General features: G+C 38.9%; 1 long non-coding RNA gene across 1 annotated transcript; it reads left to right on the forward strand.

Annotated features, from left to right (window-relative positions):
• Positions 1-2,945: 2,945 nt before the first annotated feature.
• LOC138831685 (uncharacterized) lies at positions 2,946-4,565 on the forward strand. Its single transcript, XR_011373429.1, has 3 exons — positions 2,946-3,093; positions 3,391-3,571; positions 4,256-4,565. It is a non-coding gene; the product is annotated as an uncharacterized lncRNA (long non-coding RNA).
• The last annotated feature ends 17,383 nt before the right edge of the window (positions 4,566-21,948 follow it).

The following is a 21,948-nucleotide window of genomic DNA, read 5'->3' on the forward strand; positions in this document are numbered from 1 at the left end:
TATGTGGTGCTGAGGAATCAAACCCAGGGCCTCAGGCATGCAAGGCAAGCACTCTACCACTGAGCCACCTTCCCAGCCCCATCTTAACCTTGAGAATACAAATATGCCTACCTTTTAGATCTAAGTGCCAGTGGTTAGCTATCCACCAGCCATTCCCAAATCTTTTTCCTTTGCTGTCACTCACCTTAGGGACTGAAAAATAAAATGTATACTTTGTGAATATTTTTAAGCCAGACTCAGTCATATGATCATATTCTGGTCAATGAAATGCAATGGAAGTCTTCTGGGGAAACTACTTAGAGTTTTATTTTCTGATGCATAAGAATCCCTCCCCCTCACTTATCTTCTAGCATGTTGGTAATGCTGATACATTATGTGACTGCCTAGATACCTGATTTATACTTACATATATAATCCTTATTTTCTACATAATCCTTATTTATAACAGTGCTTTGGGGAAAAAGATGCTCTGGGTCTAAATAGATTTATAATACTTTAATGGGAACATAACCCTTTAATTGATAGGCAAGTTCAAGTTTTCATTTTCATTATGACTCTCCCAAATGCAAGCTCTTGCTAGCCCTAACACACACATCTGTGCACATGTGTGCACACCTGCTCAAAGACCTAAATTTGTCCCTATTACTTAGTGCAGAGATGATAAATTGGTTTCATCTCAGGTGCCAACATTGATAGATGGGCAGTGACGGTTGGTATCACTATGTAGAGAATAATTCTGAGGCAGACAACACAGCTCATAAGGAAGAGTGTTGTGATCAATCGGCCATGTCCGCTGTGGATGTGAAAAATGAAGTGGCAGCACCTGTGTTTTTGTAACAGTTGACCTGATCCAGCATATCAAATTTTAATTGCTCTGCCTACTGTAATCTTTTCTCTTCTCTTAACCAAGAAAGAGAGGAATTTAGTATTTTTAAATTGGGACATTTAGTCTGTGGGTAGGCTACAGTTTACTAAATAGAAAGTCAGAATAAACTAAATAAAATAGTATAGACTAGTAATATTTAATAGTAAAATAAAATGAAATAAATAATTGCAGTATTTAAGTTGGAAGTATAAGGAAAATGTAGTCACATCTTGAGAAACATGTAATATATGCTGTTTTACACATGAGAGTGAACCCCTGGCTCCTCCCTTTAAGGAAGAACTTGTCACTCAGCTGAAAGATATGCAGTCAGCTGACAACCTCAGCTATACTGACAGGAAAATCCACTTCAATATTTACACCAAGGCCATACACTTCCTAGGCAGACACGGGCACTGCCTGAACATGGAAGACAATTCTCATCCTAGCCATATCTACCCAATGCAGGGCTCATCTATAGTCTTTGTTTCAAAGACTCTCGTGGTATTGGTTAAGATTTGACTAGATTGGCCTCCTGGCTCCATCTTACCATTCTTCCCTCTGCTTCCTTTGTCTTTGCTCTCATTTTTCTTTCTTTGCTACCACCCTCCATGAAAGACATTCTCTTTCTCAGATAGTTTTTTTCCACAGAAGGACAAACTTCCAGTCAGCAAAAACACCACCCAGGAAACCAGATCAGTACTTCCCACACTTCTTGGAGCCTGATAGCCAGAGGAGTCAATTTGGATCTCTGAGACACTTAATCTAACTCATCCTCACCAAGGCAGAGAAAGACATGGCCATCCACTACGGGGGCTGTGGTCAGAGCCAGCTGGTCTCCATGTATAGAAAGCTGGCTGGAATGTGCCTGTCTGTGCTGAGTCTTCTAAAATCCTGCATAAAGGAAGAAATCTCCATTTCAAAACACTCATGAATGGCTCACCATATTCCTAGCTCATCATTATGAATGTGGGTTATTTAGACTTTATATTAATTCCCTATAACTTTTGAAGACTATCCGATTTCTTATATCATATTCTACAATTCAAAATAAATGTATGGGCATCTAACATATATATACATATGTGCAAACAAAATTAATCTACCCACAAACACTTGTGGGTACACTTGTACACCTGAAACAAACATTTAACAAAACAATGCTTTTTCTCATGACATGCAGAACTCAAGAATTTTTAAATTTTAATTTATTCTACTTTAATAACTCTTTCAAAAGGCTAATTCTAACCTAGAGTTTTAAGACTTTTATTTTTGGCATATACTATTTCTACCCCATGTGGTAACAATTACGGTTTCCTCCTTGGAGTAATATTTTCTAATGCTGAGCAACATTCAGGAGATGTATATTGAATTACAGTCCTATCCCTACAACTCTTTGTTGGGGGGGGGCTTGATATCTATGGACTCCCCCCCCCAAGCTAAGAGCTCTTGCATGACTAAATCCATTCCCCACTGACTACTGAGGCATACCCTGTAGTTTGGAAGATGGTTGCAGACAAAGCCCCAGAACATTTTAAATATTTCAGATACTTATTAACCTGTCATAGTCTTAACTTTCTTGTTTCCCTCCCCTTTCCTTCCTATCTAGTCATGCACTTTTATCCATGCACATGTACAGACACACACACCCACCCACACCCACACCCATACATGCAGATATGAGGTGACATAGCTGGAGTGAAACAAGGCCCTAAAACCCCCTGGTCCAGCTCTTCCGATGTGTTTAGCCCTGCCACCCTGACAGCCCCTCCATGCCAGCTCCTATGGCTCCCTAAGAAATGCTTCAGCAGCTCATTATCTCTGTAGGTTGGTGCTTCACCACCCTGCCTTTTGTGGTTTCTTTCATGGCATTGTGAATTGTGAGATGGCCTCTGCCATGCAGTAATGGCAGAGGATGGCGGTGGCATAGTCCAGAGCCTTCAACTTTTGTTCTCTAGGCTTCAGTGAACCTTCTGTGGCAGGTGTTTCCCTTTGATAGGCAGCTTCTGCCTCCCACCACGAGGCAGTTACTTCATGTGTCACACCCAGCTTGCAGCTGGAGCTCCGACTTGGCTCACAGAGGTCATGCTGAACACACTGTATCCCCCACAGAGAGCAGCTTAGCCAGAGCTTGCTGGAAGGAAATGGACTTACTGCCATAACTGAATTATGCACGTGCTTTCTCAACGGCTGCTACTGAAATTCCCTGCTGCGGTAGCAAAGTGCCCATGGTGAACTATTTTTTTCCTTTGCAGGCAGGAAGATGGTGACTGTCTGAATTCATTCTAGGCAATAGTGATAGGAATCATGAGATATCGTGTAGATTATAGGTTATGGGTTGAATTGTTTCCAGCGTGTGTGTGTGTGTGTGTGTGTGTGTGTGTGTGTGTGTGTGTGTGTGTGTGTGTGTGTGTGTGTGTGTGTGTGTGTGTGTGGTGTTATAGTCCTAAGCCCCAATGTCTTGGAATATGACCTTATTTGGAGAAAAAGTATACATAAAGGTAATCCAATTAAAATGAATTTGCTAGGATGAAGATTGTTCTCTTATAAGAAAGCGAGATTTGGCCACGAAGACAATCACATAGAGAGAGAAAATAATACAAGGAGACACAGGATGAAAACAGCATCTGCAAGCCAAAGAGGAAGCCTCAGAAGAAACCATCCCCTTGACACCTTTATTTGAGACTTCTAGCTTGCAGAATGTGATAGGTAAGAACAACTGTGCCTCTGGCAAAAATGGGTTTCCCCACACGTTTCTCTGTGTGGCTACCTAGCACCCAGGGAGGTTTCAACATCAGATAAAAGACTGATCAGGTGCTGGGAAGGTGGCTCAGCAGTAGAGGGCTTGCCTTGCATGCATGAGGTCCTCAGACCACATAAGCAGAAAAAGCCAGAAGTGGCACTGTGGCTCAAGTGGTAGAACATTATCCTTGTGCTGAAGAGCTGAGGGACAGAGCCTAGGCCCAGAGTTCAGGTCCCATGACCAAAAAAAAAAAAAAAAAGACTGATTATCCCCAAATTTGACGATCACTCCAAGGGGCTCATGTTTTGTATGTTCAGCTTTCTGCGTTGCCAAAACCATTGTACACATCCCAGGACAAACCAAGAAACAGAAGAGAAAGAGGAGTTTGCATTCACTTCCTCCTTGGCGTGAGCGCAAGTCAGACTGTTCTAGAACTGATTCTAGAATTGATTCAGTCCCAAAATATGAGTGCTTTTGTTGTACCCAGCACTCATAATTAAAAAGTAGATTTCTGGGGTTTTACCCTAATGACTCAAAGCCTATACCACTGGTGTCAATCTTTAAAAAAATTTCATTCCTGTTCTATAGTTAGAAATGAAGACATAGCATAGAGTCTCAGGCATGCTTAATTCCCTAACTTGATGATTTAGGAGGACATTGAAGCCAAGACAGAAGAACTTACCAAAGATCACACAGCGGGAAGCCAGCAGACTAGGGCCACATATCTACTCCTGCCGTCTATCCTTCACCAGCTCCAGTACTACCCGGCCTCTGGTACCACTGGACAGCCAAGTACATGGGAAGTACATGCCAAGTACATTCTAAATACTGGTACTAGGGAGATTTCAATCAAAACTTAAACACATTTTTTATTTACTTCTCCCCACTCTTCATTTATGCGAAGATTTAAAAGTTAAAAGGGCACCAAAAAAAAAAACCCACCCAAAAGAATTGACAAGACAAATAATGACAAAAATCCTTGCTTTTCACGAAGACAGGGAATTTCTCTCCAAGAAGAAAAAAAATAAGATTAACTTTTTTACTCTTTATTTTTTTTAAACTCTTAGTCTTTCCTCTTTATCACAATGCATTTTTTCCTCTCAAATTCAATGAATTAAATCATTAAGTACTTTTTGAAGTTTCAAATGAGTTACTGTTGTACACGACATAGTTTTCTTCTGGATGAGAAAAAAATACTTTTAATTTCACACAATAGTGCCATTGCTTTTATTATTCTTCCTGACACAGAGGAGAGAAAAGACCAAGAACTAAACAATAAGACCCTTATTTACTGCTACTGTAGGGCTATCTTGAAGGTCACTTCATGCCTCTGCCATTGTGTATTTCCATTGTCAATGAACTATCTGTGAGGTGTAGAATGGCAGGGGGTCTTCAAGAGTTTAATTCCTTCATTTCAGCATTGAAGGGATGGAGGCAAGTGAATCTTCTAAGGGATGCATGGTTACCTAATATTCAGGATCCAGAACCAAGCTTCAGGGCTTGCCCTGACCCCCTTAGCCTAATGTCTTCTCTGCTGCCCAGGAAATTCCAGAGCTCACCACAAGTCAGTGTTGTAACCCACTTGGGTTCATCTCAGCAAAATGGAGAAAAAGAGGTCATAGTTCTTAGCATTATGTAATGATTTACATAATCTGGTTTATCAGTTTCAAGTCACTCAAAAATTGAACAATCCTCAATGGTCAATGGATCAGAATCCAAAAATTATCAGTAAAAAGATGGGGTTCTGGCAGCAGACATAGGCAAGTTGTTAGCATTCCTCTGCCTCATTTTTGCCACAGTGAAAGTAAGAATATTGATTTTTTTGAGGATTACATAAAATAACGTATGGGCTTTATTTGTATTTGTGATGGTACTGGGGTTTGAACTTAGGACCTCATACTTGTTGCGTTTGTTTGGCTGGTATGCTATGACTTGAGCCAATTCTCTACCTTTGCTTAGCTGGTTATTTTGAAGATGGAGTCTCTTGGACTTGTCTACCTAGGCTGGCTTTGAATCTTGATCTTACAGATCTTAGCCTCCTGAGTAGCTAAGGATTATGGGTACAAGCCACTAATATCTGGCCTGGGCTTATTACTTTTTTTAACAACTCAATAAATACTAATGATTGTTATTCTAGCCTCAAATGAGGAAATACATTATTTGGAAAATCTAAGTCACAGATACAGCTCTGCCAGCAGGGGTTATGAGGAAGGGGAGAAACATTCTCACTTCTGGATCTCAATTTCTTAACCAACAACAGTAATTCTAAAGGTTTAATGCTAGAGAGAAATTCTGAGAATTACAGTGTAACTAACTCAGGAAGCAACCCCACCCCTCCTCTGACAAGAATTACTGTCCTCCTTGCAACAGGAAGCTACTTCCTTGGTCCACCTCCGTGTTAAAATCAATTGTTGGGCCATTACTCTGAAATGCACTGTCCTCAAAGCAGAAATTACTCCATTCTTGCCTTAGTGGGAGCCACCTGGCCATGCTTAAGCCAAGGAAGGGAGCAGATGAACAATGAATGTCACGGCAATTAGTTTTGGCAATTAGGCAGGCAATTAGTTCTGCAGCATGAAGAATGGGAGGAGAAAGTAAATCAACACTGAGAAGTGACAAGGAAATGTGAATAAAGACTCAGTCCCAGTGACACTCAGGTGAAGAGCCATGCATGAGGGTCCCAGCCTCTCTTCCCCACTACTGCCAGACAAAGGATGCTTTCCCAGGCCATCTTTGGGAAAAGAAGCCTTTTTAGCCTCACGTTCTAATCACTTTCTCAGGAACACTTCATATTTCCAGTCTTTACTGCAGTTACCAATCTTGTTTGAATCTCACCAGGAATTCTGTCCATAATACTAAATAACTAGATCAATGATTTTCTGGGCATTGCCCTCTTTCAACTGAGAATAAATCTGTTCCCTTTCTAGCTGTGGTAGCTATTCTCTAGGAACAAATTAATTTCTCTTTTTTTTTCCTTGGGGTAGGTGGGAGGTTGATATTACATAATTTTGTGATATAATAGGGAGGAGGGGAAATAAACCAGTGTTGTATAAAGTCAAAGACCTGGCCTTGTAGTCCAGCTCTGCTACTTATTAGGCTCTGACCTTTCAGTTCCCTCAGCTCCAAAAATAGGAATAATAATAAGATTCTACTCCACTAGCTCTTGCATATGACAGATTAATTTTGTATTTCTGAGGGAGGCATGTGTATATTAAAATTATTTGTTTTATATGAAATTCAATTTGATCTTGGCATACTCTGTTTTTTATTTGCAATTCTAAATGTTATTAATAATACCTACAGAGTTACTGATTTTAGATCAAACTCTATATTTAAAACCCTAATAGAGTTGGGGTTATTTTTCTTTTTCAGTTTTTTCCTTCTTTTCTCCTTTCTTTCTTTCTTTCTTTCTTTCTTTCTTTCTTTCTTTCTTTCTTTCTTTCTTTCTTTCTTTCTTTCTTTCTTTCATGTGTGTTTGCAAGTAGTAAGGCTTGAAATCAGGGCTTAGGCACTATCCTTTAGATTTTTAATCAAAGCTGGCACTCTACCACTTGAAACATAGCTCTACTTCTAGCTTTTCAGTGGTTATTGGGACAAGTCTTACAGACTTTCCTGATCAGGCTGGCTCCAAAGTATGATCCTCTCAGCCTTCTGAGTAGGTAAGTTTACAGACATGACACACCAGTGCCTGCCCTGATAGGAGTTTTTAAAGATTAAACTCTTCTTACTTCCCTCTGCAATTATCATTAGGAAGGACAGACTTTCTCAACTCTGCCCCTAGGTATAAATTAATGTCAGTAGCAAAGATTTTGGCTCTAGACAAGTAAAAACCTTTCCAATGAGTCATCTCAAAGTCTCAGGCCCTGAAGTTTCTTGAACAAAAGGCCAAGATTCCAAAGAGTGGTTGGATACTTGGAGGCCTTTTACTGTTCTTTACCCTGAGATAGGAAGTATCAATCCTAGATTTGTATTTCAAGCTGCTTTTTTGGTGACCAGGAACTAAAAACAGCTTAGAAGGGCACACAAGTTAAATCAGAGAACTTGGCAATGTGTGGAATGTGGAACCCCGCAGCCATTTATTAATTTACCAGGATGGATTCTTAGTTATCTGTTCACCAGGACAGATTCTTAGGAAAAATCAGAGTTAGAACCAGCACTACATTGCACCCATCTCCATATTCAGATGGTGTTTTGATGACCTACCTAACCAAAGGCACCTTCAGATTTTGTGAAACATGATGCTTAACCAGTTATAGGAACCTCATTAAGAAAAAAAAATGCAGAATTACAAATACAAAATTAGACATGAAAGTGAATATTTACTTAGAATGAGAAATGATATCATGACAAATTACAGGAGTGCTGGAGAATTAGGGCCCTTTCTTCTGAGATCTCTAGAAGTGATTTACCAGAAATGCTGACATAGAAATGTTTCCTGATTATAACCCGGCTTCTTCTCCCCACCTGGTGCTCTCTGTGCTTCCAGCAACCCAGGCCTTCACAAAGACCCTGTATTTGAAGGGACCTATAGCTTCTACCATATTAATTTTGTTATTTGTCTTTCCTTACACCTAACTGAATACTTTCACAGACACAATGTATTACACAAACAACATTGCAACTAGGTTTGGGGGTGGGGATGGGGGGGACAAAGGAAAAGAAGGCAGAGAGGAAACTCTCAAAATTCTATCTTAACCATCTGTTGCTTTTCTCCAAAGTCATTTTTAATCATACTCATACCTGCTTGATACTCATATCTTGCTTATATGCTTGAGATCATGGTGTCCTTGTCTGTCTTCTGCTGTTCTAACAACACCCCCCAAGCTGTGTGATTTATGAACAATAGGAGTTATGGTTCTTGAGATTGGGAAGTCCCATAACATGGCACTGCCATATGGCTAGTCTTTGTGCTGTGGCTTAATATGGCAATTGAACAGACTTGAAACTGAGAGAAAATGTGAATACAGGCAAAAGTGCTGTGGATTTTCTTTCTTTTTTTAAGAGCCCACTCCCACAATACCTATAACAGCATTTATTCATGCAGGTAAGAGTCTTTTTGATCTGACCACCTCTTAAAGACCTCAACTCTTTTTTATTTTTGTCGTTCGTGGGGCTTGAACTCTGGGCCTGAGTGCTGTCCCTCAGCTCTTCAGCTCAGGGCGAGCGCTCTACCACTTGAGCTACAGTGCCACTTCCAGTTTTCTGGTGGTTTATTGGAGATAGGAGTCTCATGGTCTTTACTGCCCTGGCTGGCTTTGAACCGCGATCCTCAGATCTCAGCCTCCTGAGTAGCTAGGATTACAGGCGTGAGCCACCAGCGCCCTGCTAAGACCTCAACTCTTAATACTATTAAAACAGGAATTACATTTCACCATGAGTTTTGAAGGGGACTTTCAAACTATACCACATGTACTAGGTCTGTATTGGATGCAATTCTGTATTCTTTAATTTAGTATGCCATCCTTTCCCTATAGTTGTCTATCACCTTCATCAATGTGACATTTCAAGGCTGCACAATCTCTGCTACCCTGCCATTGTTAGGAACTCATTTTACAGAAGCAAAAATTCAGTGCATGCAAAGTGAATTTTAGCCTAGATATGGACAGTTTTAACCTCTTAAAAACATTTTAAAGAATGATCCTGGTATAACATTGTAATTTACAGAGGCGTAAATAATCTGTCAATTCATAAAGAAAAAAAATCAGCCAAACCAATTATTAGGTGTGGGCAGATAAAAAAGTATCAGCAGGTTGGATTTTCACTTTTCAACTAATTTCTTCAGTTAAGCAATTGAAAATCCTGGGAGAATGACCTTCTCGTGGGGTTAGTGAATAGAAGAAATAGAGATTGCCATGTGCCTTGATACTAGAGTGGACATTTTTTTTTTCCCTCAAGGAATATTTCCTAATGGAAAGAATTCCTACTGGAGTCACACCATGCCAGTTCTGTGGCAATAACTTAATTATGCCAATTAGAATGCAAATTCTCTGACAAAGCACTACGAGGACCCTCTTTCTGAGGAAGTTCTGAACAAAACATTTCAATAGTGCTCAGTAGCTTTCCCTACTTGGGTGGAAATTAGGAGTCGAGTACAATATGATTCCTAACTTTATGGAACAGTTGCTGTGGGTGGACACACATCACTCACATCCTCCTTACAAGCCTGAGGCTACACCCCCTTACCTATTACTTTCTCAACTTCTCAGTGGGGTACAATAACCAAGCCATCCTGTACAGTTTTGACTTTTTAAAACTCCAGTACATATATGTGTGTGTGTGTGTGTGTGTGTGTGTGTGTGTGTGTGTGTGTGTGTGTGTTTTTTTAAATGTGTGTTAAAGACATGGCAAAAGAATCCAAAGCTCCTATTCTAAATTCCCTGAGTATCATATCACGCTGGAAGCTCAGAGTTGAAATGTATTTTTCTGTGGCTTGGAACTGTCTCCACAGCCTAGCGAATTTATAAGAAAAGATGATTATGGCCCATCACAACTCACTTAGAGTATCAGACCAAGATGGGCATATGCTTTGAAAATTACAGCTAAGTCATTTTTAGGATGAAACTTCACATTACTGGACATGATTCACCATACTCTGGGCTTCCTAATATGTAAAGATTGTTGCAAAAGTCCCTCTTTGCATCTCTCATGGTCTCATATCCAAGAACATTGGAGAGGAGACTGGTGGTGGGCCAGGTCTAAAGGGTGATCTATTTGAGCTGAAGGGCTCCCTTGTAATGATGCTGAGGCTCAATCCCTCCCCAATCTTCAACCTATAATATCCTCTCCGATTTGTAGACACCTTGCAATGAAAGGCAAGATTTGGAGGGTAGCAACAAAGAACTGAGTTGACACCAACTCCTCGGGTATCAATCTTCCTCCTGTATTAGTGACTCAGCTGGTGTCACAAGAATAGTTGTGAGCCTAGGGCTTTTGCCTGGCAAAGACAAAAATATATCCATATATTTTTCTTTTAATTTCATAGAAATCAATGTCTATGTGAATCAAAAATAGGGATTGACATTCTGACCAGCCAATTTTCTGGCTGAAGCTTTTGTAAAAATGAAATTTTCTTTGCTTCCTAATTTTATGCTGTCTTCTAGTGTTGCTGGCACGGGTAACCATCATACTTGGCGCTGCTGTCGTGCTTTTCATCCAAAGATTTCAAAGTGCTCTACAGCAGGATTTTATCTTCCCAGCAGGATGGGGAGGAAGGTCAGCTCTGATATGCCTAGGGAGCAGATAGGCTGTTGAGAGGTGATGTGACTTAAATGCCTGCTTTGCAAAGCTTCAGGGACAGAAGCAGGGTAGAGCCTGTGCTTCCTCATCCTCCTTAGTCTGCTGTTGACTTGTCCCAGCTGATGTTGCCTCTTCTTTTCAGAGATAAATATTAGACTCAGCATGATAAATTATGAACAGCTTATTAAATAGATGACCCCAAACAGAAACAGGAAGCTCAAATAAAAGAGGTTTGATTTTGTTTTTGAGAACTGCTTTGCAGTCTTTGAGACTTGGGCAAACAAGACTAAAAATTTAGCGCAAATCCATCGGGTGAAAAATGGCTACCAGATTTTAAGAGTTGGAAAAATCAAAGTATTGGCAAGGAAGTCCTGCAACAGGAATCTCATAGACTTCAGTTGGGAATGAAATTAGTATAACTACTGGGGAAAACAATTTGGCAATAGCTTGTTAAGTTGGTTGTGCACATACAAGTCTACCCCAGCCATTCTCCTCCCACATGTACACTCTAAAGAAGTTCTCACAATAGGCACTCAGAATGCACACATAGATATTCACGAAATGAAGTATTATGGAGTGGTGAATATGGATATTCCCATTCAAATAGGGATGTATTTTATATATAGTTCTTAGTGGGGAAAAAAGCAAGACAGAAGAAGGGATGAAAAATGTAATGCTATTTTTGAAGCTTAAAAATATAAAAACTAAACATATGCTTAGAGGCACCAAGATCTATGTTACAAAATCAGTTTTCTACAAGCAAAGAAATGATAATGGCAGAAGCAGAGTGATGCTGCTATTGTGGGGATGTTAAGGTCCTGAATGGTGGAGGAACATGATGTGGTGGATATGTTCAACCCCTTAGACTGGGTTCACATCATATAAATATGATACTGCCTTAAACTTAAATATATGTGACACACCTTCTTTTCAAGTGTTACAAAATAATTTATGTCAGTTAGATAAGCTAAAAAGCCTGGGTTAAAGAAGGAGAGGCTGTTAGTGGAAAACACAGGCTTTCACTAAGTGTTTGCACATATGTTACTATGTTTAATGTTTATGTGTTAATATGTTTATTATACTGCTTAAAAGCCATAAAAAGCTAAACATCTTTGGAGAGTCAGCCTTTTTAAAAACATTTGTCAAGCTATATTTCAAGAAAAGTATTTAAAACCAATATAGACTTTTTATAGCTAGTTCCCATAAATGAAAAGACATTAAAACAATATAAAATCTAGAAAAATATATATTTTAGGAATATTGAATTTTAGGAAAATTCAAATGAGAAAGGTATGAAAAAGCATAATTGTTATCAGTAAGCAAAGAAATGAAGAGTATTTAGGGAAATTTCCTTTTTAACTGTAAAATTACTGAATGCTGAAGGCATTCTCAAGTCTATCCTGAAGTAACACCTTTCCAGAAGTACTTTAGAAGGAAGATGCAATAACTTCTATTATGCAGACAACATTTTACCCAATCAGGTCCTGAAACCTTCTCCAAAAGAAACCATTACAAGTACCTACAGGTGTTTGCAGCAACATTATCTTTAATAGCAATAATTAGTAAAAATTTGGAGCAGTTGGAGAACGGTTTAGTAAGTATAGGACATCTTCAAGGGATATTATGCAACCATTAGCAAAATGATGTTTCCAAAAGGTATTTATTGACATGGGAAAAATATGTCCATGCTAAGAGGAAAAAAATCAAACTACAAAATTATTTTTTCCATACAATTTAAGATTTATAAAACACACACACACACACACACACACACACACACACACAGAGAGAAAAAAACTCGTGAGGGGATTAAAAGGTTTAAATGATATCTTCTGTAGTTTCAGCTTCTTTTTTCCTACCATGGTGTTACAGGCATTTTTCTAGTTTAATAATATATATGACTATTAAAAAATAATAGAAAGTATCTACAAAAGAGGGCCATATACTTTCTGTAATTTACCAGAGCTGAGTGTCCATTATAGGGCGTCCAACTGCCCCAGCTGACCCAGTATTCTCCCTGCTTCAGGAAAATCCTATGTCCTGGGAAAATTCTCAGCATGGGGAAAAATTAGGACAGTTGGTTGTCCTAATTTGTCTGAGAGCCCCATTGGAATCAAAACATTTCTTCACTCTAAATTACAACTATGATCTTGATAATTTCTTCAGCTTGCCTATAGAAATGACTATGGAGGCTTTGAAGATTCTAGAAGATTTCTAGGTAAGTCTCATCTTATAGAGCTTGTTGGAAACAAACTCTGCTTTATCTATATTAAACAAGCTCCGAATGTGTACTCAAATAGGTCAAGGAACAAGAACAAGCTTTTGTCTTTGGGAAAAGGAACCCTTTTCTCTTTCATTTCGTTCTTTGTGCTGTGCATATTCTTTTGTTTTGCTTGCTGGGAGTGGCAGGTATATCCTGTTGCAAAAAGAAAACTGAGCTCCGGGAAATGCAGCTTCCAGGATGAAGCAAGTTCTCCAGGTGAGAGTGAAAGCCCCATGAAAGAATACATTCAGATGAGCACTGCCCTGACTTATAATAGCTTCTTAATACAATTTTATACAAATCCTGTCCCACATGAAATCTCTGGGAAGTTCTACCTCTTTGCTTAGAAAATCGTTTGAAAATATGCTAGAGCTCCCATACAAGATGTGCTAACAGTGACGATCTCTGTGTCACAGAGAAGCTCAGAGAGTGGCAGGTGAGGGGGTGGCAGGGAGTGAGCCTGCCTGCCTTTGTAGCAAGTCTTCTTCACGTCCCAGTGTGTAATTACCTTGGGCTATCCAGCCACCTCCTATTTCTCAATTTCCTCATGTAAAAAACAGGGATGCTCGAACCACCTACCTTACAACTTTGAGAAATCCACATTAACATGTAGCAAAAGCTTGGCTGATGAAGTCTTCACAGATCCACACTGAGGGCCCTCCAAATCTGTACTGGGTTGTGATAGGACCTTCACATCCCCACAGTGAAGTGGAGAATCTCCTGGAGAATGATGTTGGAGACTGATGAGTAGTGTCCGTTCTCAGGTCTCCTCATTCAGTTCCAGGGACTGGATCTCAAATCCGTCATCATGTCTTTTGCCAGGCCACTCTTCCCCAACCATTCAGAGCAGCAGAGATGGTCAAGCTTATGTTTGGGAGACAAGGATTAATTCTATAACTAACTGGAGAAATCCCTAACAGCCTTCCTACTCAGTTCCAGAGGATTTTTGCTCCCAGCCTTCCATTACTTAGGATCAGTCTTCTCTGATAATTTTCCATCATTATCCAATTAACACCATTAAACCTCTGTAAGAGCACATTTTGACGTTTACTTTTGTTTTGGAATATGTAGTTTCATGTGACTCAAAAGACAACATGAAGTAAAAGTAACAAAAAAGTAACAAACAAAACTCAAGAAGTACACTCAGAGGAATCAGAGGCAGAGAACACGATAGAGGAATTGTTCTAGAGTGGAGACTAAAGAAGCACAGAAATCCATTATTTTTGGGGGTAGGGGCAACAATACTCCAGCAAATCCAGCAAAATCACTGATCTATGTTAAGATCTATGTTATTACTTTTCAAATTGTTTTTTGGATTTTGAAATTGTTCAGAAAGATAAATTTGAGGAAAGTAATAAATACTCCCCTTTGTCAAAGTGCCCAGAATGTGAGTTCTTATTTATGTGCAAATGCATCAAGAATAAAGATAACTAACACTGCCTAAGGGAAGAAAAGAAGTCAAGCATGAAGCCTATGCCCTTATTTCTTAAATGTAAAGCACAAAGTAGTAGAGGGGATATCTCTGGGGTCTAATATAAAGACACTTCTTGAAAGAAGTGACATTGATCAAGGTGAGTTATATATATGCACGGACATGTTGAACTGGAACTCCTTCGAACAACTATGACAGGATAATAAAAAATAATAAAAATTCTTAATTCTCAATGAAATTCTGGGCAGAAGAATTAAATACATGATTTGTGAGCGCTTGGATTAAAAAACACAAGATCTATAAGAGAAAACATATGTTCATTAAGAACAGGTCATGCAAAATATAATTTAATTAACACGGAGTGTTTGAAGAAGTTGATCTAATTGGCTTTGTGATTAAAGTGTAGAAACATGAGTCGCTTTGTTAGCTGAGCACTTCTACCATTTTCATTCCTTCTTTTGTTCACTCATTCCCTCACTCAGTACCAATCTTCTATCTAACACTGTGCTAAAAGCTACAGCACCTTTTAAAAACTAATGAACAGATTAATGTCTACTTAATCCTTAGGAGAAATTCTGAAGATGTTTCTAAAGTGTGGCCCAGGACCAAAAGCATCAGCATCACATATGGTGTTTGTTAAAAATGCACATTCCTAGAGTCACATCCCAGACTTACAAAATCAAAATTTCAGGAAATGGGACTTGGAAGTCTGCATATTGAACAAATGTCCTAGGTAATTCTTTGGCACACTCAAGCTTTAGAATCACTGTTAAAGGTAATTCACTGCCTCCACAAAACTGCAAATAGTTTAATCAGTGATTTGTTTGAATTCTAACATAAACCTAGTCTGTCAAACTTAGAGTTGACTGAAAGTTGGAGATAAAACTAATAAGCCATATTAAGGAATCAAACTTGCATCAAAAGACCTTGGGAAAGGAGAATGATGTAATGAAATTAACAATATACCATTTAATAGGGTTAAATGTTAAGTTTTGCATGTAAGTTCAAAGAATCAACTACTTAAATATAAGGCAGGAGAGCAGTAGATTGACAGCAGTTCACTCGAAAAAGATTTAAAGTTCAATGAGAGTCAAAAATTGGATTTATTTCAAAAATTAATACAAATTTTAGGATGCATTAAAAGAAACCAAAATTAGTGAAGGAAGAAGCAAGGTTGTCGCCATCACTTTCTGCACTGGCAAAGCACATTTTTTTTAAAGTTTCTTACATATTTAAAAATACCTGTGCTATAATTTGGATGTTGGGTCTCCCTAGGGTGGTGGTGTTGGTAAGTGGTCAAGTTTTTAGGGGGCGGAGCCTTGTGGGAGGTCCTTAGGTCATTGAGGGGTTATATATGCAAGGAATATGGTCAGTCCTAAGCCTCTGCCTGTGTCTTTTGTTTTCCTGGAATATGAGGTAAGTTTTGTTCTACCACATGTACCTGTCATGGTATGCAGCCCAAAGCAAAGGGGCCACTTAATATTGTGCTGGAAACTCCAAAAGTGTGAGCCAAACTAGGCCTTTTATCTTGTACAAATTAATTTCCTCAAGTATTCTGGTATGGTGATGAAGAGCTGACTAACACAGCCTATTTTTAAAACAGACATTCAAACCAGAGTATGCATAAGGGAAGGTAACTAGGTGGTAAAACATGTGAAGCCCACATCATATGAAGAATGAATGAGAAATAGACTTTTATATAGCAAAATAAAACTCAGGCATAATGAGAGCTGAGTTTATGAAGCTGAAAAATTAAACTTTTGTGTTGGGGAGGAAATTGAAATATGGTTTCACAGGAATAAATATTGGAGCAAAGTTAGAGGAAAATTGTTTTTGGATTAACAATTAGAAATCATTAAGAATTAAAGAGCTCTCTATATTATAGGGCAATCATCTTTTGAGATAGTGAATTAAAATACCTGTTGGAGATAATGTGGATAGAATTACAACCAATATCAATGAATCAATCAAGGGAAATATTGGTGTTGCTGTTGTTGTTTTCAGTACTAGGGTTAGAGTTCACGACCTTGTGTTGGCTAGTCACACTCTCAACCACTGAGCCATGCTTCTAACCCTGGGTATTATGAGTTAAGAACTAGCTTGTTTCCTGGTCAAATACCTAGACCTCAGTCTTTCTTACATTTCCTGCTATAACTGGGATGATAGGCATGTACTATTGTTCCCAGTTTCTTTCCATTTAGATAGACTTATGAATTCTTTTGCCAGTCTAACCTCAAACCCTGATCCTCCTGATCTCAACTTCCCAAGTAGCTAGGATTATAGGCATGAGCCTCCATTCTTGGAATGACTGTCCCTGCCAAAATTCATTTTGAGGCTGGGAATATCACTTAGTGGTAGAGTGCTTGCCTCATGTACATGAAGTCTTGGGTTTGATTCCTCAGTACCACATAAACAGAAAAAGTCCGAAGTGGTACTATGGTTCAAGCAGTAGGGTGCTAGCCTTGAGCAAAAAGAAGCTCAGGGACACTGCCCAGGCCCTGAGTTCAAGCCAAAAGATTAGCCAAAAAAAATCATTCTGAATTCCTGTGTGTCAAGAAAAATACTAAGTGCCTTTTTACCTCTTTGCTCAATACAGATGATTACTGTGACCTCAAAACATGGGTAAGAATTTCTACCCACCAACAAGAAAGCAACCAGTTCTGCAGCAGTAGACACTGGACAACTCCAATCCAGATGATCCTCCTCTAATCCAATTTAATTCTAATACTGTCTTTCTGGAAGGAACATCTCATCTTGCAGACTAGGGGATCAGTCCCTAAAACTACTCTTCCACTTTCGATACCCAATCCCCAGATAGATTTTCCTGATAGGGAACTCCCTAATTCTTTCTTTGGGTTTGATTCATTTGCTTACATGACTCATTGAACTTAGAGAAGCATTTGTACTGGCATGTGTAGGTTTATTGTCCAGGATATCCCCAAACGTACAGATAAAGAGATGCATAGTACAGGCTGTGGGAGAAAGGGCTTGAGGCCTCTCTGGGTGCCGAGACTCTCTACTATTCCATGAAAGCAAAGCTCTCTGGAGCTCATCTTTTAGGGGCTTGATGGATGCATCATTGCATAAACATTACTATAAAGAGGTTAAGAATGGAAACCCAGAAATACCTGTCTGCTGAGACTCTTTTGGGCTTCTCAGTGTTGCATCTCCCCCTGCCACCCCTGTACCCCTCCTCCCACCCGGGAGCACAATGGACAATTCCTCTGGACTTATGTGGGGCTTATGACCTCCTCTCAATGAGATAGATCAGAGAATTTATTTATGGCTAACTACAAGCAGGAAACAATTCAAGTTTCCATGATTCATATTGCAAGGGGTCATAAGCTAGGAAACGGTCAAAAACATATATATATACATATACATGTATATATATATATAATATCACAATAATCAGTTAATGCATGTGACATTTAGGGGATAATTTATGAGGTCTCTGTCATCATAAATTGGATTATCATTCTTATTAAATGGCTCAAATTTAAATGGGGTTCCTTTCCATCCCTTCTGCTATGTGATGACATAGTGTCTCCTTCCCTGCCCAGAGGATGTAGCAGCAAGGTACCATCCTGAATGCAGAAACCAGACACAGAGCAGATATCAAACCTGCAAGTGCCTCAGTCTTGAACTCCCAAGCTCCATAATTGTGAAAAACAAATTTCTCTTCTTTATAAACTACTCAGTCTCATGTATTTTGTAATAGGATCACTAATGAACTAAGACAAGAGGTTTTATGTGAACCAATAAAGACGATGACCTAGGAAATAAGGAGCATGTTTAATTCAAGCCTCTATAACTGAAATACAAAATACTGTAAAATGAAAATTAAAAAATCAGAAAGAATACGCGTATTATATAGAAATGACCATTCAAATAGAGATCCTTTTCTTTAAATTTCTATATAACTCTACTCAGAGCTTTGGCTTCAGTACAAAGCCTTCAGATCTTTACTTGGCTATATCATTTATTCATCATTTCAGAGGAATCCATTTCTATCTTTTTTTTTTTTTTTTTTTTTTTTTGCTGTTTTGGAGAGAAGAAGAGTCAGATTTCCTATAGCATGCTCCCTGTCTTCTGCAAAGAAAATCTGGCCGTGGTGAATCCACGAATGAAAGGAATTTTAATCCTTAATCTTTGTTACCTTGCCTACAAAGCAACTAGCTTTATCAAAAACGGAAAGCAGAAGCAAAAGTTCTAAAAAGCAAAATGGCTGTAGAAGTTGTCACAGAAGCTATAAGAAAGCAGAAACAACAAGAAATGGAGAGGTGGGAAGGATAGTTGGCCTATGGGCCTACGGAACATTGAAGTAGAAATACACATCCTTTCAGCAAGGAGGAGGGACTCTGTTGCTCACTGGATGTTGCTGGCCGGAGCCACATTGGATGGTGGAACTAACTGTTCTTTGGATAGTATTTCAGACTCCAACATGAGCTTCAATGCAACACTCATTATTATTGACAACTCTTTATGGATCCTATATAATACTTCTCTGACTTTTCCACCTACCCAAAGAACAAAAAAGAACATACACTACCAACATTCCTTTGTAGTCTCACATTGTTTTGGTCTTTAAGTTTTCACGAGAAATTTGCATTCTTTTCCTTAAAAGATCGGTACTAGTTTTTATATTAAGAAATGATGTCTAATTCATTGATTAAAATAAACAATTTAGGAAATATACTACTTTGTTTGCTTTAGTTGCTTCCCATAATTCTTGGCCGACCGCCCTGTAATCTCTTGAGATTTGGCTATGTCAGTTTCAGGAACATGGTCTTATAATAAATGTGTATTACTTGAGTTTTTCTTAGTGTCTTTTCCCTGATGATCCAAACTATTTCACTGGTTTTTAGAAAATCTAAGTGTGTGTGTGTGTGTGTGTGTGTGTGTGTGTGTGTGAATTCTATTCTAACATACCATTTTAGTTTCAATTGTCAGAAGATAGCATTCCAGATATTTTAATTATTTATGAATTTGGGACAAAACTATATACTAGCTACAGAACAACAGTCCATTATATGAACCCAGTCATGCTTATGTATTGGCATTTTATATCTTCCTGTATATTGATTATATTTTTGTTTTTCTTAAGTCAGTGTTGATTTTAAGAATGAGAGAAATTTATATTCTGTCACATAAATTTCACTAAAGAAATAATAGAAGAGTCAGAAAGTTGACATGTTCACTACAAAGAGAATAAAGGATGAAGATTAGAAATAAAACTCAGCCAGGGACTGGGAAGGTGGCTCAGTGGTAGAGTGCTTGCCTTGCATGCAAGAGGCCCTGGGTTTGATTCCTCAGCACCATATAAGCAAAAAGGAAAAAGCCGGAAGTGGCACTGTGGCTCAAGTGGTAGAACGCTAGCCTTGAGCTGAAGAGCTGAAGGATAGCGCCCAAGCCCAGAGTTCAGGCCCCACAACCGGACCCCAAAAAAAAAAAGAAAGAAAGAAAACTCAGCCAAGAGTAAGATCTGTGTGGAAGAATTGTTTCCATTTAGATTTGAGTTGTAATTTAATTATGTTAAGAACAAAGTGTTTTTATATGCTGAAGTGCCATTGATAGTTATTAATTATTATTATTTATTAAAATCATAATAAGAACTAGATTTTAAATTAAGTATTGATTCTCAATAAATTAAATTTAAATAATTAAGTATAATATTAATGGTGAGGGATTTCAGGAGAGTAGGGAATCTATCATGAAACTCTCTTTTTATAGATATAAATCATATAATTTTCTGAGCCAACTTTTTGTTCACTACTAGCATTGGTGTTCTTTACTGGTTTATAGGGGTTGGGAAGGTATCTCAGTGGTAGAGTGCTTGCCTTGCATGCATGAGGCCCTGGGTTCGATTCCTCAGCACCACATAAGCAGAAAAAGCTGGAAGTTGTGCTGTGGTGGAGTGCTAGCCTTGAGCTAAAGAGCTGAGGGACAGCCCCCAGGCCCAGAGTTCATGCCCCATGATTGACAAAACAAAACAAAAAAAACTTGTGTATACATCCTAATCATGATTACAGCCAGTGACATTTGCGTAGGCCCCAATGATAACTGTGTGCACCTATTCATTTCCAAAGCCTTTATTGGATGTTATCCATACTGGCTACGATCACAGAAGACTGAGATCTGCCCCTGCCCCATGAACCCACTGCCTGGAGAGAGACAGAGATTGGCAAACACACATTGTAGCACAGCATGATACATGCAAGAAAGAAAATGTGTCAGAAGGACAGGAAATGTCTTCACAAACACCAGAACCTCTGGTAGAATTTTGACAGAAATGCATCTGGATGTGAAATTTCAGACAAAAGGATTTGAGGCAGAAGCACTCAACGTTTGTGGAAGTATGAAACAACAGAGTATGAGAAGGACAGCCAGTCTATCAGAATGACTGCAAGAGTTGGGAAGAAATGAATCATCTAGTAAGAAAAGAAATAGGATCACTGTCAGGTTCATCCCCCTCTGTGACCTTTGCCTAATGCTCTGACTCAGTTAGCTCCGACTTCCTTATCTACGAAGTTTCTTCCTAGAATTAAAGTGAAAATCGAATGAAACAAAATAGTTCAAAATTATCGACCAGGGAATGGCCCCTAACAATCTAAGCACATTGTTTCTTGATTTTGACAGATAAACTTGTGGGGTGGAACACCACGCCTGTGACCCTGCAGGAACATTTCAAACTCACTACCACGAGAGTTTGAGAGGCAGAAAAGAGAAGAGTTTGGAGGGGGTTTATTTGTGTGGGGGTGGGGGTCTGGGGTGGGGAGGAAAGTGACAGAGACAGACACTACAAAGTAGGAAATGCTTTCCACCTGTGTTCTCTCCCGAGAGATGTGTCCTTCTATCCTTTTTTGGACATTCATGGGAGCTTGACAACAAAGTGTATTTATGTGAGCAATTTCCACTACAGGGAAACATAATGAAATCCTAATCAAAGTCCTTGCTTTGTTTTATTTGAATATATTCTGACTACTTCTATTAGCATGCATATACATAATTAGTGGTGCAAGGGGAAGGTTTTCCTGAACATGTATATGATGTATGCTGACTAAACTCAGCCTCTCTATCACTCTCCCTTATTCCGCATCCCCTTCTTAAGATAATTGCATTGTTCTATTTTCATACATACAAGTAAACTACCCCAACTATGTTCATTCCCAACTACCCTCTTTCTTGGCCTTTCCTTTCTAACAGATACCCTCTGTGATAGAGCCTATTTCTTTCTGGGTTTTGATTGAGCAGCCACCTTACATTCCTGAACATTGTGCCCAGACTTGGTTCTCTCAATCACACAGCACCCTTCCGCAGTTGATGATGGAACTTACAAATCATAAACCAGGAATTTATAAGTCATCCTTGATCCTCTCTCATCCACATCCCCCCAAACTCAATCAGGAGAT

Source organism: Dipodomys merriami, unplaced genomic scaffold (genome assembly GCF_024711535.1).
Source record: "Dipodomys merriami isolate MVZ:Mamm:240054 unplaced genomic scaffold, mDipMer1.0.p SCAF_2, whole genome shotgun sequence".
In the NCBI taxonomy this organism is placed as follows: domain Eukaryota; kingdom Metazoa; phylum Chordata; class Mammalia; order Rodentia; family Heteromyidae; genus Dipodomys; species Dipodomys merriami.